At 42.0% G+C, this 18004-nt stretch overlaps 1 protein-coding gene across 1 annotated transcript in view; it reads right to left on the bottom strand.

The window, feature by feature from the left end:
• Positions 1-13147, bottom strand: part of LOC129700157 (guanine nucleotide-binding protein G(I)/G(S)/G(O) subunit gamma-2) — a 53286-nt gene extending 40139 nt beyond the window's left edge. The window contains exon 1 of the mRNA XM_055640400.1: positions 12549-13147. The gene's annotated coding sequence lies outside the window, so the exon portion shown is untranslated. The remainder of the gene's footprint in view (positions 1-12548) is intronic.
• Positions 13148-18004: the final 4857 nt, after the last annotated feature.

Genomic DNA, 18004 nt, shown 5'->3' with positions numbered 1-18004 from the left:
ACCGTTTCATCAATGTGCTACCAAGTCTGCATACAGTGGAGGAGATTCAAGTTCTCATATACGAAACTGGATTAGTCAGTCTGTAACTTTCTTACTGTCACTTTAACAAAGGATTGAATTCACAAATAAATGTCTAGAAATGAAAGTTTGTTCTTTTTGTTGCACTAAACAGACACTCGAATATTGTCATACCTCCACCCCACCACAGTACACAGTACCTGACCACCCCACCACAGTACACACACACATCTCACCCCATCACCCAGTCTCCCTGCTCCTTTCCCCTCCTCCATAGGCTTATCTCCTTTTCGGATTTCCCTTTTATTCCCCTAGTCTTTCCCCTCCCCCCCTATCTTCTTTCACCCGTAACACTCCTTCCAGCTTTACATTTCACTACTCTTCTCTCCTTATATTTAAGAGGGAGTTAGATGTGGCCCTTGTGGCTAAAGGGATCAGGGGGTATGGAGAGAAGGCAGGTACGGGATACTGAGTTGGATGATCAGCCATATGTTGAATGGTGGTGCAGGCTTGAACGGCCGAATGGCCTACTCCTGCACCTATTTTCTATGTTTCTATGTCTATGTTTATCTAAAACCCTTCTGTCCCCATTTCACCTCTAGCCTTTGTCACTTTCCCCCATGCATTTTTCACCCCTCCCTCACCTATACTGGCTTTGTCCCACCCCCTCCTTTCTTTTTCAGCTTTCTCACCCCTTATCCATCAGTCTGAAGAAGGGAGACACAAAAAGCTGGAGTAACTTAGCGGGACAGGTAGCATCTCTGGAGAGAAGGAATGGGTGACGTTTCGGGTCGAGACCCTTCTTCAGACGGTCTATCTTCAGTTTAAACCAGCATCTGCAGTTCCTTCTTACATATTTAACCTGAAGAAACGTCCTGACCCGAAACGTTGTCTGTTCATTCCCTCCACAAGATTCCAGCATCTGCAGTTCATTGTGTCTCCAATTTACTGCATGTAAGGCTAGTGTCTAATTTGTTGACCACCAAAAACAGTGGGAATGTGGGAGAAACCCCCTAAATAAAATCATAAAGATGAATTTGAAGTGAATCATTTGCAAAGATTTTAGGTGCTTTTTTTTCAGTGCAGAATTCACAGTTGCTGGGTTTCTGGGAAGTGAGTCACCCCATAAAGAACATTCTTTATGACAGCCACATTGCAGCAGCACAAAAAACTACCCGATAAACACCAGAAAAAAAGGGACGATAGTGGAAAGCATCAATCTGCTGTGGCTGGGTACCCACATGCACAGTAAGGAGCTCAGAAAAATGTATCCAGTGAGAACCCTTTCACCGGTGTCTCATTGCCAACATGCTGCAGAGTTTGTTTTTCATTTAATGGTGAGTGAATAATGCAGGTCTTAGATGGCACCATTAGTAACCAGTTTCAGTAATGCTGTGTAACGTATGGCCTCACAGAATGTCCATTTTCAGCCTGAAATATTGCATCCAGAGTTTAGTTAACTCTAGAGATACAGCATGATTTAGATTTAGGTTGATATTTAGGTTTATTTTTGTCACACATACTGAGGTACAGTGAAAAGCTTTATTTTGCATGCTACCCAAATAGATCAGATATACTGTACATAGATACATTCAGCTCAAACAAAAGTACAATAAACAGCAGAAGATGCAGAATATAATTCTCACCAATGTAACACATTGCAGTGCATCGGTTCCTTGGACATGGTTCAATGTCCTCAATGGGATAGAGATGAATTGAACCATAACATAGCTTATGGAAACAGACCCCTCAGCAAAAAGAGTCTACGCCGACCATCATTCACACACACACACACACACACACAAAGTTCTCTGTTATTTTGTGGCATTTTTGCACCCCCTCCCTACATCTTTGCAGCAGTTTACAGAGGCCAATTAACTTACAATCCCACACAAATTCAGGATGTAGAAGAAAAATGTTGCACCCAAAAGAAACCCACGTGCTCACAGAGAGAACGTGCAAATCCACACAGACAGCTCCCGAGGTCAGTCGAATCCGGGACTCTGGCATTGTGAGGCAGCAGCCCTATCAGCCATGCCACTGTCAAATCTCTTGATGATTTCTAAATTATCAAAAAAATATTGTAATTGCAAACTAACTTGTGCAAAATCATTTACAGGGATGTTGCCAGCGCTCAAGAGATGAGCAATAGGCAGAGGTTGGGTAGGCTAGGTCTTCATTTCTTGGTGTGTAGGGGGCTGCGGGCTGAGGTTATAAAGCTTATCAAATAATGAGGGGAATAGATAGGATCAATACACAGTCGTTTAGTGGAAACAATAACTAGAGGGCATAGGTTTAAGGTGAGAGGGGAAAGATTTAATGGGAACTTGACGCAACATTTTCACTCAGAGGGAGGTGGATATATGGATTGAGCTGCCAGAGGAAGTGGTTCAGGCAGATACAATTTAAAATAAATTTGGACAGGTACACAGATAAGAAAGGTTTAGAGGGATAAGGGCTAAATGCAGGTAAATGGGATGAGCTTAGATAGGCATCCTGGTCAGCATGGATGAGTTGGGCCAAAGGTCCTGTTACCATGTAGTACGACTCTACAACTCCATCTTAAATCTAAACACAGAGATACAATTTAACGCAGAACTCCAGTGATCTGAGTTCAATCCTGACCACCAGATTTGTCGGTGTGGAGATTGCACATTCTCCTTGTGGCCATATGGTTTTCGCTCTTTGCAACCTAAAGATGACAGATTAAAAGGTTTTTGGGCCTATGGAAATTGCCCCGTGCAGGTGGATGGCAGGAGAATAGCAGTAGAATTAATGGACATGTGAGAAAGGGTGGGCTTTGGGCTAATTAGAAATGCTCTGATAGCCAGTGAAGACTTGATGGGCCAAACATGCCCACACCAGCCAACAGGTTCCAGCCACACTAGTCCCACCTGCATGAGTTTAGCCCATATCCCTCCAAACCTGTCCTATCCATGTACCGGTCTACCTCTTTCTTAAACATTGGGATAATCCCAGCCTGAACTACCTCTCTGGCAGCTTGTTCCATACACCCACCACCCTTTGTGTGTGAAAAAGTTACCTGTCTGATTCCTAATAAATCTTTTCCCCTTCACCTTAAACCCATGTCAGATCCACGATTCACATACTCTGGGCAAGAGACTCTGTGTATCTACCCAACCTACTCCTCTCATGATTTTACACACTCATGATTTTCTGCCGAAAGGTAGATAAAAAATATTTTAATTTCAATGAAATAGCCTTTCATTTGAGCTTGTGCTGTTTGGTGATCGGCACATACCAATCCTCTCTTGGTGCAGGCTACATCCAATGTCTGGGAACTGAGTTTATCTGTGTGGCTTTTTTTTTTTAATGACATGACAGGAAAAGGAAGCTGAAATCTAAAAGTGTTGTTGTTTGAAAAAGGAGCAGATTGGGTGTAAAACACGAGCACAAACATAACCATCATCTAATGAAAACGCCCAGCTTCTTACCTTTTAACAAGTAATGCCATCATTGAACTTTGCCATAACAGATTGCTAAAACTGCTTGAGTCTGAAATCTCACCAACTGCTGATGGCAACCTTAGGGAATTGTGTGAGGATTGTTTTTAGTTGTTGGAAATGAGATGAGACAAACACCTGTGAAGAATATTCACTGGGGTACTGATTGCTTGAATTAATTCCCCATTCCTCCATTACATGCTATGATTAGATAATTAAGTACTAATTAAACAATAATCATACTCAATTATATACATAGAAGGTTGCTGCTTGCTTTTCCTATTGACTGTGTTAAATTATAATAGGGTTGGGGCGGTGTATAATTGTGAAGATAATGGTTTTTTGATCAGTATCAGTCAACATAAGTATTGGTCAGGGGAGACACAAGGTCTGAAGAAGGGTTTTGGCCCGAGACGTTGTCTATTTCCTTCGCTCCATAGATGCTGCCTCACCCGCTGAGTTTCTCCAGCATTTTTGTCTACCAGCAACTACGGATGCTGGTTTATAAATAAAGACACAAAGTGATGGAGTAACTCATTGGGTCAGGCAGCATCTCTGCAGAACATGTATCATTAATGTTTCGAGTCTGTGGAGAAATGGTTTCTTCATTTGGATGTAAACACTTTCCATAAAAAACAGAATATCTGCAATTAAAAAGGGTCCGTGTGGAATTTTAGATTTTCCAGCCTCACTTCAGGCTTTTCATTGAGGCGCGACTGTAAAAAGGATTCAATATTTTCCTGTGTAAGTGGATATAACCTAATCCAAAAACATAAAAGTGCTGAATTCTGCTGCTTGTAGGTTGAGTGGTTATCTGTTCAGCTCAATGCAAGGACAATAGGTGTTGCAATTATTGTGGAGCTGCACTTGTACAGTGGAGATTCACTTGTCATATGTATTGACACCAGAATAATGACGGTCTTACTTGCTACAGCTTAACAGGCCTGTTAATGCAATAACATCCAGATAAACATATAATAATCAAGAACGCAATAATTATTAACTGTAATACTAGGTAACCATGATACTGCAAATCTGAAGACCATAGTGCAACTAACGTCAGCCCATAGACGATCATAGTTGATAAGGCTAGTGTTGTGCAGTGTTCAAGGGGCTGATGGCTGCTGGGAAGAAGCTGTTCTTGAACCTGGAGGTCATGGTTTACAGGCTTTTTCCTCTACCTTCTTCCCAAGGATAGTAGTGAGATGAGAGCATGGCCAGGGTGTGTGGGTCTTTGATGATATTAGCTGCATTTTTGAGGCAGCGTGTCGAGTAGACCCCTTCAATGGTGGGGAGGTCAGTACCTGTGATGGACAAGGTAATGTCCACCACTCTCTGTCGTCTCCTTCATTCCTGGGCAGTGACAATGTAGAGCCAGGATGTGATGCAACTGGTCAGTATGCTGCTCCCTGTTGTATACCTGTAGAAGTTTGATTGAGTATTTGTCATCATACCAAATCTCCTCAATCGTCTAAGGAAGTAGAAGCATTGATGAGCTTTGTTAATGGTTGCATCTATGTGCTGGGCCTCATCAACTATGATCTTCATTTGTCAAGGAAAAGCATTCAGACATTTAATAAGCCACAGAAGATGGCCAGCAAAATGGAACAGCATTCCATTTGTGTAATAATAACATCCTTTTCACATTAAAGGAAACTATTGTAAGCCTATTATATTCCAGAGACTGATGTTTCAATCTTTAAATCTATCATAAATGATGTGTGATTTGTGCCTGGGTCCTGGTGTAAATAACAGTGGGCTGATGGCAAAGGAAATGTTCTGGATTTCTTATTTTTAGTGAATTTTGTGATTTCCTGTTGCAACATTTACAATTGGACCAAGACTGAAACACATAGCGACACAGGGCACTGAAACAAATAACTAAATAGTTTTTTGGGAACATTTCAGAATTATTTCATTCAATTAAAAAAATCAAATTGTTTCCAAAAAGAGGTGTATCTATCGCAAGATGAAATGAAAAGTGAAAGATATCTTGGGAGTCACAGTGCTTTCATTCTAGTGATAAACATTATCACAGGTACTGACCTCCCCACCATCAAAGTGGTCTACAGGAGGCACTGCCTCAAAAAGGCAGCCAATATCATCAAAGACCCACACCACCCAGGGCACTTTCTCACTACTATCAGCGGGAAGGTGGTACAGGAGCCTAAAAATCATGACCTTAAGATTCAAGAACAGCTTCTTCCCATCAGTGATCAGGCTCTTAAAAACTGCACCGTAACCTCAGCGACTATAATTTTCTATTGACCGTGTCTTTGGTTCTATGACTATTATGGTTATCCAGAATTACCATTATAAAAAAATGTTGTATTATTGGTTATTGAATAATTATCTGTGTTATTGCATTTATAGGCCTGATAAGCTGCAACAAGTTTCGTTGTTACATTATCGGCATTGCCTGGCAGAAAACGCTCTTGACTCTCCACAACCAACCAGTGACCATTCTCCACAGTATAACAATTCCAAATAATAGTTCACAGTTCATCCAAAATGGGCTTAAGTAACCCCAACACATGATACAAGAGATTGCAATTGCTGAAATCTTGAGCAAAGCACAAAGTTCTACAGATACTCAGGCAGCATCTGTGGAGGGAATGGACAGACAACGTTTCATTTCGGGACCCTTCTTCAGAGTTCTAAACCACAATCAATGTGATCATTGTTGAAAGCTTCTATTGCCTTGTTATTACGTGGAAAATTACATTTAACAATAAACCAAATAACACAATTGAAATTATCATTCTTGGGGTCAGAGAAAAATACTGCCTCTAACATTTGTCTGCTCTTATTCAATTCCAATTTTATAAAGAGTGACAATAACTGAGGGGGGTCTAACTAATCCTGGCATGATCCCTACTTCTCCCCACGTGAAGCTGAGGATGGGAGAGGATGGTATATTGTCAACCGATGGTATACCTGCACTTGCAGTCACCAGGTTTTCAATAGAGGATGTATGCTGCTTAGTCATGGCACCTGTCAGCTGGAGGGAGGATTTGCTTCTCAATATTTCTCACTGGCAGCTGGAACTTTATTGAAAGCTAAAATTTATTCTTATGCAAACATATTCCTCCTAGAAATCAAGATGTTAAAAAAATGTTGCTGCTGAGCTGGTGACACGGAAGGCAAGCTTATGATCTCTTCCACACATACTGGGATTCGCAGTCCCCAGTAGGGAGGGAAAGAAAATCAAAAGGCCTGTCACTGCAAGAGTTCTTGTGTACCTTCTTGTAGCCTGCGTGAGAACAACCTTCAGCCAGAGCTTGAATGAAGTCACTCCTCTGTTCAACCACCATGAGCTAAACACTTCGCCATCACCACCTTCACACAGTTCATTCAGGCAGACACAATACGTTTATTAGCACCGTTATCCAATGAAAGAGGAATCATCTTTAAGTACTTGCCTAAATCATTTATTGAATTTAGAAGCTTTCCAGTTGTACAACACGTTTCCAATGGAACAATGTAGTGGAGGAAAGGGGTTACATCCGGGTATTAAAAAATACAAAGTGCTGCAGTAACACAATGGGTCAGGCAGCACCGCTGGAGAACATGGGCAGACAATGTTTCGAGTCGGGACCCTTCTTCAAACCTGAAATGTCGTCTATCCATGTTCTCTCGAGATGCTGCCTGATCTGCTGAGTTACTCCAGCACTTGGTGTGGTTATTGGTAAACCAGCATCTGCAGTTCCTTGTATCTACATCCGTATATCTGGCATATTTGAAACACACATGTAACTGTTTGTAAGTATTGATCATGGCCAGCTTTGATTGGGGCATATGCTGATGTGCCCACATGTACAACAACAATAATAGGATTGAGCACTGAATAAAATGTAAATGTAAATTGTGAAAAATGTGCAGCTGAACTGGTATCACTTATTGTACAAGCGCAGTGTCTGAACTCCACCCCACACAAAGTCAAGTCAAGTCAAGTCAAGTTTATTTGTCACATACACATACGAGATGTGCAGTGAAATGAAAGTGGCAATGCTCGCGGAACAACAAAACAACCAAACAAATTATAAACACAATCATAACACACATATTATTTTACATAATCCCCATGCAGAATAGGGTATGTTGTTAGAAACAGTATTTCAACTAGTTGGTTGACACTAAATCAGTAATAATTAATCTTCATTTCCAACTCAGCAGTCAGTAATGACTTATTAGAACAACATTCATGTTGCACCTTGTTCCTGATTACTACAATACCAGCCTCATTATTGAAAGTCATACAAAAAGAAACAACCCTTCAGCCCAACTCATCGAGACCATATCACTCTGAACCGTGTGTTCAAGAAGGAACTACAGATGCTGGAAAATCAAAGGTACACAAAAATGCTGGAGAAACTCAGCGGGTGCAGCAACATCTATGGAGCGAAGGAAATAGGACCTATTTCCTTCGCTCCATAGATGCTGCTGCACCCGCTGAGTTTCTCCAGCATTTTTGTGTCCCTCTGAACCTTTCCCATCTACCTGTCCAAATGCCTTTCAAACGTTATTATTGTACCTGTCTCAACTATCTCCTCTGGCTACTTGTTCCATATGCCAACTGTCCTCTATGTGAAAAACATTACTCCCTCCCTCCTATTAAATCTTTCCCTTCTCACCTTACACCTAAGCCTGATCATCTAGGGATACTGTCCAGCTCAGAACTTTTCTGCATCCAGCTTTCTGGCTTCTAATTGTCTGAGGTGCAGTTTAACGTGCAAGCAGCCTACTGAATGCTGAGTGGATCTCGACAATACTGGTCGATAAACTATGAAACTATGTCCACATAGTGGAACTTTCTAGCTCCCAGTAGTATCATTTACAAACCGCATTATATGTCTAAAATACAAAATACCTGGAGGTCATCATTTGTTTATTTCTATGCACGTTTTAAAATTCCACTAAAATGTGAACATCATTCTACTCATTCAATTCCACAAGATTCAAGTGGAGTAACATATCTAAAACCAGTCAAACTTTTTCACTTTTTGCTCTGCTGCCAGATTCATTTTCTTGTGCATTGATAGATTAATTAAATATCATATTTTTATCAGGCACTGCACCAGGCACTTTTATTGTAATTAATTTCAGATTATTCCTGTGCAAGACCTTAAAGTAATTTCAGCCTAATGTTCTGAAACATTGCTCCAAGTTAGTCAGCAACTTTTGCAGGATTTCTACCGTTGTAACATATCTCACGATGGTGCAGCAGTAGAGTTGCTGCCTTACAGCGCTTAGAACGCCAGAGACCTGGGTTCGATTCCGACTACGGACGCTGTCTGTACGGAGCTTGTACGTTCTCCCCGTGGCCGCGTGGGTTTTCTCTGAGTGCTTCGGTTTCCTCCTACCCTCCAAAGCCGAACAGGTTTGTAGGTATACATGTAAATTATTCCTAGTGTATGTAGGATAGTGTTAAGGTGCGGTCGCTGGTCAATGTGGACTTGGTGGGCCGAAGGGCCTGTTTCTGCGCTCTATTACTAAACTAAACTAAACTATTGCTTCATTAGTGACAGTAATAACTCAAATATTTTCAACATCAGCTGCTCCTGAAATAACGCCTCTAAAAAACTCAGTAATCGTGCTTTGCTTAAACTGAGAACATTTAATTCAAGTTACCCAATCATAATACCATTAACATCCTCTATTGCCCTGACAAAACAGGAGATCTTGAATCTGAAAACATGAACTGAAACTCCCCCACAGTGGCTGCAATTATTTAAAGACTGCTGATAATTGAGAACTCAGCACAACTATGGTCAGGAAGTTGGGATGTGGAAGCTGAGAGGGAGAAATTATTGTAAATGGATGTTTTATTTCTGATGCCTGGAAGCCAAGATTGTGTAGAATCAAGACATTCAGGAACAATTTGGGCATAACAACATGGACAACTCTAAACTGTTCTAAACTGTCATGTATGTAGGAGTATGTAGAAGTGAAAGCAAATGTCTGGATGGATGAAACTTGATTGTATTTCTAAGATAGACACAAAATGACAAACTCAGCGGGACAGGCAGCATCTCTGGAGAGAAGGAATGGGTGACGTTTTGGGTCGAGACCCTTCTTTAGACTGAGGGTCAAGGGAGAGTGTCTAGAGATATGGATGGGTATGATGTGAAAATGACAGATCAAAGCAGATGATGATTTGTTTCAGATGATCCACTGCTTTGTTCTGTCATTTTCACACCTTATCCTTCCATATCTCTAGACTCCCTCTCCCCTGACTCTCAGTCTGAAGAAGGGCCCGACCCAAAACGTCACCCATTCCACCTCTCCAAAGATTCTGCATAACCCACTGAGTTACTCCCGCATTTTGTGTCTATCTTCGGTGTAAACCAGCATCTGCAGTTTCTTCCTACACGTTGATTGTACAGCTTGTGGAACCAGGAAGAGTGGGTGTCTCTCCACAAAGCCATCAATTTACTTCATCTGATCTTCACAATTGCTTAATCACTGCCCCTGTCATCACAATCCCACTCTCTTCCCAAAGTCCAACATTAAATCCTCACATTTAGCCCCCAAAATAAAGATTTTTCCAGAGTTGATCTGCAGTCGAAGAAAAACCACCAATGGAGACATTTTTGACCTGAACAAGATTCAAATGGAACAAACCTATGACCAAAAGAACATTTTCACTTTTTTCTCTGCTGCCTAAATCATTTTCTTGTGTGTTGATAAAATCATTAAATATCATATTTTTATCAGGCACTGAACAGGCAGTTTCTTGCAATGAATTTCTGATTATTCCTGTAGGTAAGACCTTAAAATTATGTCAGCCTAATGTTCTGAAATATTGCTCCTAGTTAGCCAGCAACTATTACAGGAGTAACATTGTAACATGTCTAGTTATATCAGAGTAATATCTTAATTCATGTATGAAAGCTAATTTTGACTCCTGTATTTTACACATATTTGTTTTACATACAGGGTTGAGGGAGGCACTGGTAGAGCTGCTGCCTCACAGTGCAAGAGACCCCAGACCTCAGCTGCTCTCTTTGTGGAGCTTGCACGTTCTCCCTGTGACTACGTGGGTTTCCTCAGGTTACTCCGGTTTCATCCCACATCCCAAAGACATGCGGGTTTGTAGATTAAGTAGCCTTTGTGCATTGCCCTTGGTATGTAGGGAGTGCCTGTGAAAGTGGGATTGCATGCTGTCTCTCTAAACTAAGTTACCCCAGCACTTTGTGCCCTGAACTAAAGTAGATTTGATTTGTCCAAAACTGTCACATGCTGTTATGCCCACCTTGACCCTGGATGCCTATGACTATTGACTCTACACAATCACTACATTGTAGCTGGTAATGACGATAACAATGAGATATGGTGGTGCCAGTCTCCACAGTGCCGTGGTGTGTTGGTCCCTCCTCATCCAGTGTAAAGGCAACATTAGAACTTGTATAAATTGACTATTGTGGGTGTTTATGATTCAATGCAAACACTTGGGGCTCATTTATTTATCTGCAGAATATGACCCATTGTGGCACGATGAGAAGGCATTCACGGATGGATATCCACAACAAGCCTAGCCTTCTTGTGGCAATGAAAGAAGCTCTTCAGCTCGATTATTGGACTCACAATTCAGTCAATGACGTGTAGGATTAAATCAATGCCTCATGTTGGTGATTTGGTAATCCAATCCAGCTATCATCAGGAAAGTAACAACTGACAGTAGGCAAAACTAAACTGACTAGTTGCAATGTTATTGAAGTCAGCTGCCTGTGAATTTCAGTAACCTCTTCATCTAACGGATTGGAGTAAGCCTGAAATTCGACTATGGAGTTTCAGTTCCATTTCTGTACCCGATTGGGAGGACCCAACATGAATTCCTATGGGTTGTTATCTCTCAGAGTCTTTTCCGTGTATAATTTCCCAAAAGATTCCCCTTTGCGCAACAGTTACATTCCCTGGTGCACATTAAACTTGAAAATGGAATGGATTGATTAAAACGATAAAAGCCAATTAGCCATTTAAAAACAGAAGTCTTCATTAATTAGCTGGTTTGCAATACTTCCTGTTAATTCATTCAATTATTTGGGTAACGCTCTTAACATCAGTTCAACGGAATTTGCCATTCAATGTTTAAAAATTGCATTCACCTCATTGGGCACTTTAGATGTGCAAATCCAGTCAAGTAATCAGAACTGGCTTATTGATCAATATTTCATTTCAAAACTATTTGTTCCTCAGAACTGCTAACATATCACAGGGCGTATGCTTTTAGAATTTAAAAAGGTGCCAACACAAAATGCAGTCACGATTCAATTTGAGTTAAGAAGAATTTTGAAGTAGCTACATTTTCTTCAATAAAATGGTGGAACGACAATGTAAATAAGTCATGTGATTTAACGGTATGCAAAAATAGCATGTATAGTTCCTAATTAAATGCTATTAATGGGCAGTAAATCCTTATCTTTTTTTCTTTCTGACTGACGCACTCATGCATATTTTCTGCTATCATGAAAAAGCACTGGTCTATACAGCCATTCTCAACAGAAATGTGGTCTCAACAGCTTTCAAAAGTCATTTCAGTATTGCACATGCAATTTTATTCTATGCAACCCTCTATTGTTCGGGTATTTTGACTGTTAGTTTAGAGAATTGTTTTATAATAATCAATGCGAACTTGACCATGAAAAATATTTTTACAGAAAGATTCGGCAGCCTTCTCCCTGGTGTATGTAGCTGACAGAATAATATAGTTTGTGCCTGGGATCTTTAGCACAAGATTTTAAAAGCATTATGAAATGATGTGTTTCAAATTCTCCACCTGACTAAATGAATTACAGTGAAATCATTCAACCCTCAGTGAGAAAAACGAACCAGTCTACACATTGTGTTATCCACACGATTTCCGATTAAAGGCACTGGGTTTCACGAACATTTATCACAGATATAATTCCCAACAGATGTTGATAATATCAGGACTGTGAATGACAGGCACACATCTTGTCATTTCATCTAACAAGCCAAGTGTGCATTAAAAAAAAATTAGATCAATCAATGATTTTTTTTGCAGTATAACATTAAAAGCAGTGAAGGAAAAGGTAAATTTACCTTTCACGATGAACTGAAGATATTCAGTCTCCTTTTCGTCAAATAGGTGGACTGTGGGGGAGAATCCAAGCTCAGCAGTTGTACAGCCAGCAACCCTGGGAGACCAGTCCACACCCAGCTTTGTCTTCAGTCATCACAGCCTACAGGAAGCAGCAGATCTCTCACTTCCTCCTCTTTCTGCCTGTTGTAACTTCCCCCTCTGCTCTCTCCCTCATTCAGCCCCTCTCCCCGTGTGCCTTGGCCACTCTCCTCCCCCTCGACCTCTCAGTGTTCCTCGACAGAGACCCTACAGCACTCAATGGGGAATTCACTGGCTGACTTCTGAGCTTCTCGTGAAGTAACCAACAAAATTTGGTCTTAAGCTAAGCATGCAGCATGTTGGAAACATTCTGAGGATCTGCGCCCTTCCTGCCCACCAACAAACCCACCCCAGATGACTATCTACACCTCCTGTTAGCTGTTGTTGTGAAGGGGTTGTCTCCTAATTAAGGCGATCTGACCAGCAACCCCAGGAAAGGCAGTCCATGTGCAAAACCAGACCTATTGTACATTGGTGCCTGTCTACACCCAATCTCACTTCAACAATCCTCCTCTCGGCTGTGCAGTGTTTGTGTGAGGGGCGCAGTGGGCTGTAATAAAATGGATTTCCCTGGTGCTGCCATGGCAACTGTGAATGACTGATTTCCTGTGTTGTTTATGTTAATGTAGCAATACTGCTGTTGTTGTACAGCGGAGACAGACAGAGAGAGAGAGAGAGAGAGAGAGAGAGCATTCAATAGTTAGAGTCTAATCCTTTCCAGAGAGAGGGAAAAGAACAGAATCCCTTTCTTTCTTCCTGCATCCCGGGAGGTGTATAAGATCGTGAGTGGCGTGGATAAAGCGAACACTCACAGTCTTTTTCCCAGGGTAGAGGATTCTAAGACTAGAAGGCATAGGCTTAAGGTGAGAGGAGAGATATTTAAGAGGAAGCACAGGGGCAACTTTTTCTCTCAGAGGCTAGACCATATCTGGAATAAGCTGCCAGAGGAAGTGAAAGAAGTGGATACAATTATGATTTTTAAAAGACATTTGGACAGATATATGGATAGGAAGGGTTTAGAGGGAGATGGGCTAAATAGAGGCAAATGGGACTAACCCTGTATGGTTACTTGGTAGGCATGGACAAGGAGGGCTGCAGGGCCCAATTATGTGCTACACAGCTCCGTGACTCTATGACTTCAAACTCTGTTACAGTTCCATCTCTCACCCTACCTTGATTAAACTTTTAAGCAGTTCTGTCTCAGAATTGTTTTACGTTGTCGAATCACAGATAGAATCCTGAAGCCTACATCCTATATATGAATAAAATATATATGAATAAAATATAATGAGATATCAATCAATATACAATGAACAGTCAATAGTTTAGAACATTGCCCAAAGAGTCCTTTTCTTTCGAAGGTGCCTTCATTCAGATGAGACATTAAACTGAGACCTTGTCTACCCGTTCAAATGGACAGTTGACACCAAAATTGAACACAGAGTTCTCCCGATGCTTTGACTGCATTCTCGTAATCTGTCCCATTTGCAAGAGTTAAGATTCATGAGTATTTAATTGCCATATGTACCTACATTGAAAAAGTGAAATTCTTACTTGCCGCAGCTTAACAGGCACGGAATACAATAACATCCAGATCACAAATAATAATCAAAAATGCAATAAATATATAACAGTAATACTAGGTAACCATAATGCTGCAAAACCAAAGTCCGTAGTGCGACCAAAGACACGGTCTTTAGAAGATCATAGTTGCTGAGGTTAGTGAGCTGAGCCTGATAGTTGCTGGAGCTTTACAGAGGTACATATTTGGAATAGCGAGTCATATTTGTCCAAAATAAATTTGAAAAGTTGTAATTGTATCTGATTCTATAGCTTCCACTGACAGCCCACCCTCTGAGTGAAAAGGTTGTCCCCGAGATCACTCATAAATCTCCTTAAATCTATGTCCTATAGAGTTTTAGAATTCTCCATCCTAGGAAATATCCTGTGAGTTTTCACTTTATCCATACTCAAGATCTTGTACACTGAAGGTTAACCCTCAGCCTCCTATGCTTCAAGGAGTCCCAGGCTATCTAACCTTTCCCTATAACTCAGGCCCACAAGCACAGGTGACATCTGGTGAATCTCTTCTGCACCCTTTCCGACTTGAAGACATCCTTCCTGGGTGACCAGTACTGTTCAGAACTCCAGATCTGGTTTCAACAATGACTTGTACACCACGATGTCCCAACTGTTGTACTCAATACCATTCCCATGAAAGCAAGCATGATGTATTGATATGTAGCTTGATAGAACTTTGGTCCAGATTTGAATTGAATTGAATTGAATTGAATTGAATTGAATTTCTTTATTTGTCATTCAAAAATTTGTTCGGCATGGACTTGTAGGGCCGAGATGGCCTGTTTCCGTGCTGTAATTGTTATATGGTTATTATATGGTTATATGGAATTGAATTGAATTGAATTGAATTGAATTGAATTGAATTGAATTGAATTGAAATTGAATTGAATTGAATTAAATTTCTTTATTTGTCATTCAAAAACAAGTTTGAACAAAATGTTGTTGCCATGCAGTCAGAACAGTGAGAAAGCAACAAAACGCACAATTAAACACAATTTAACACAAACATCCATCACAATGACTCTCCTTCATACACCATCTCACTGTGATGGAAGGTAAAAAAAGTTGAGGCGACCGAGGCTCCCGATATTGAACCTCCTCCGGGCGATGAAAGATCACGCGGTCGATTTTAAGCTGCGCTGAGCGATGAAAGGCTCTGCGAACGGACCGATTCAAGCCTTACGATTCTGGGTGGACGAAGCTGCTGTTGCTGGAGCTCCCGAAAATCGGTCACCAACCATGGATCTGCGAGCTCCCAATGCCATAGTCCACAGGGCCCGTGGCCGAAGCCTCCGAAGTCGTGTCACAGCCGCAGCGCCACCACAGCCTCTAAAGTCAGCCAGGCTCTGCGACCGGAGCCCTCAACGTCGATTCAAGTTGGAAGCTGCCAGCTCCTCGATGTTAGGCCGCAGCGTGAACGGAGATACGACAGGAACAAAAGTTTGCATCTCCGTTGAAGAAAGAGATTTAAAAAAGTTCCCCCCACCCCCCACATAATGCACAACTAAAAATAGACTATAACATACATCTAACATTAACAATAAGACAAAGAAGAAAAAAAAGACTGACGACTGTATGCATGCAGTTCTGATCACCCCATTACAGGCAGGATGTGGAGACCAACAGGTCTACAGAGGACGCCATATCGGCGGCCCTACACTCTGCCCTGACCCACCTGGACTACAACAACTCCTACATCAGGTTGCTGTTCATTGACTTCAGCTCTGCCTTTAACACCGTCATCCCCGCCAGCTTGATCACCAAACTCAGTGGACTTGGCATCTCCACCTCCCTCTGCAATTGGACACTGGACTTCCTCACTAACAGACCACAGTCTGTTAGGGTCAATAACCTCACCTCCTCCACTATAACACTGAACACAGAGTGCCACAGGGCTGTGTGCTCAGCCCTCTCCTCTACTCCCTCTTCACCCATGACTGCATCCCAAAGTACGGATCCAACGCCATTATTAAGTTTGCTGACGATACCACGGTAGTAGGACTGATCAGTGACAACGATGAGTCAGCCTACAGGGAGGAGATCCAGCACCTGACAGCCTGGTGTGCCAACAATAACCTCGTCCTCAACTCCAAAAAGACGAAGGAGATTATTGTTGACTTCAGGCAGACCAGAGGAGGCAGTCATACCGCCATCCATATAAACGGGACTGAGGTGGAGCGCGTCTCCAGCTATAAATTCCTCGGAGTACATATCTCGGAGGATTTGTCCTGGTCCCTCAACACCTCCAAGCTGATCAAAAAGGCACAGCAGCGCCTTTACTTCCTGAGGAGGCTCAAGAAAGCTCACCTGTCCCCCCGGATCCTGACCAACTTTTACCGCTGTACCATAGAGAGTATCCTGACCACCTGCTTCACGGTATGGTACAGCAGCTGCACTGCTGCGGACAGGAAGGCACTACAACAGGTGGTGAAAACCGCGCAGTACATCATTGGTGCCCCGCTCCCTGCCATGGATGCCCTCCACCGAAAACGGTGTCTGAGACGGGCTGGGAAGATCATTAAAAACCCCTCCCACCCCAACCATGGACTGTTTTCCCTCCTACCATCAGGGAGGCGGTACAGGAGCCTCAGGTCACGTACTAGTAGGATGAGGAACAGCTTCTACAACAACACAATCACATTGCTGAACTCGGAGTCCCGCCGATAGATTTCTCTGGTCCCTCCGTCCCCATTGTTTAATTATTCTGTATTTCTTGATTATTCTGTATCTTCTCTCTTTCTATTGTTTTTTTTTTTCCTTATGTACAACTACTACGGACTGACGCAAAACTGCATTTCGTTGTACTCATACTTGTATTTGTGCGATGACATTAAAGTTGAATTGAATTGACTTTGATGTACCAGATAATGCTGGGTTTAGCCCGGTATTAGCTACAGGTTGAGGTCATACAGACTTTGATTGTTTTCTCTGGAATGCTGGCAGTTGTGAGGAGACCTGAAAGACGTGTATGAAATTATGAGAGCATAGATAGGGTAGACAGTCAGAACCTTTTATCCAGGCTGGAATTAACGAATATCAAGAGGACAAAGCTTTAAGGTGAAAGGGGCAAAGTTTAAAGGAGATGTGTCGGGCAAGTATTTCCACACAGAGAGTGGTGGGTGCCAGGAACGACTGCTGGAGGTAGTGGTGGAGGCAGATTGGATTGTGCATTTAAGCAATGTTAGGTAGGCACATGGATATGCAGAGAATGGATGGATATGGTTTATGTGCAGGCAGGTTCGAGTCAGTTTTGGCACTATATTTGGCACGGACATTGTGGGGCCAAGGATCTGTTTTTTTATGTTGTACAGTTCTATGCTTTATGTTCCACTGGATTTGAAAGGAAAGGTGTTATGACATAACATTGAAGCTTATATCTCATATTTTTGCAGAAAGAGTGGAAAGAAAAGTTGTCCTCAGGGGCAGTGGGTCACAGGAGAGCTCTTTAAAACATCTTGTTAGACGTTTACATCTAATGATGTACTTTTGTCGGGTGGACACTGTTGCTGTGTAGAGGGCCTGTCCCATTTGGCGATTTTTTCGGCGACTGCCGGCATCATTGATTGACGTATCAGGTTACCGAAAAAGTCGAGGTGTGATGCGGTGTGACGCGGCATGCAGTGGCGTGATGACGTATTCACGCACGGTGTTTCCTCAAGTGTCGCAACATTTTTTTTGGTCGCTGCTGGATTTTGAAATGTTCAAAATCTTTTAGCGACCCTGATATGACGCCGGCAGATGCCGAAAAAAAATCGCCATGTGGAACAGGACCTTAAGGGATGTGACTGCGTACTTG

Source organism: Leucoraja erinacea, chromosome 9, assembly GCF_028641065.1.
Source record: "Leucoraja erinacea ecotype New England chromosome 9, Leri_hhj_1, whole genome shotgun sequence".
Taxonomy (NCBI): domain Eukaryota; kingdom Metazoa; phylum Chordata; class Chondrichthyes; order Rajiformes; family Rajidae; genus Leucoraja; species Leucoraja erinaceus.
This window is presented reverse-complemented; position numbering and strand designations above follow the sequence as displayed.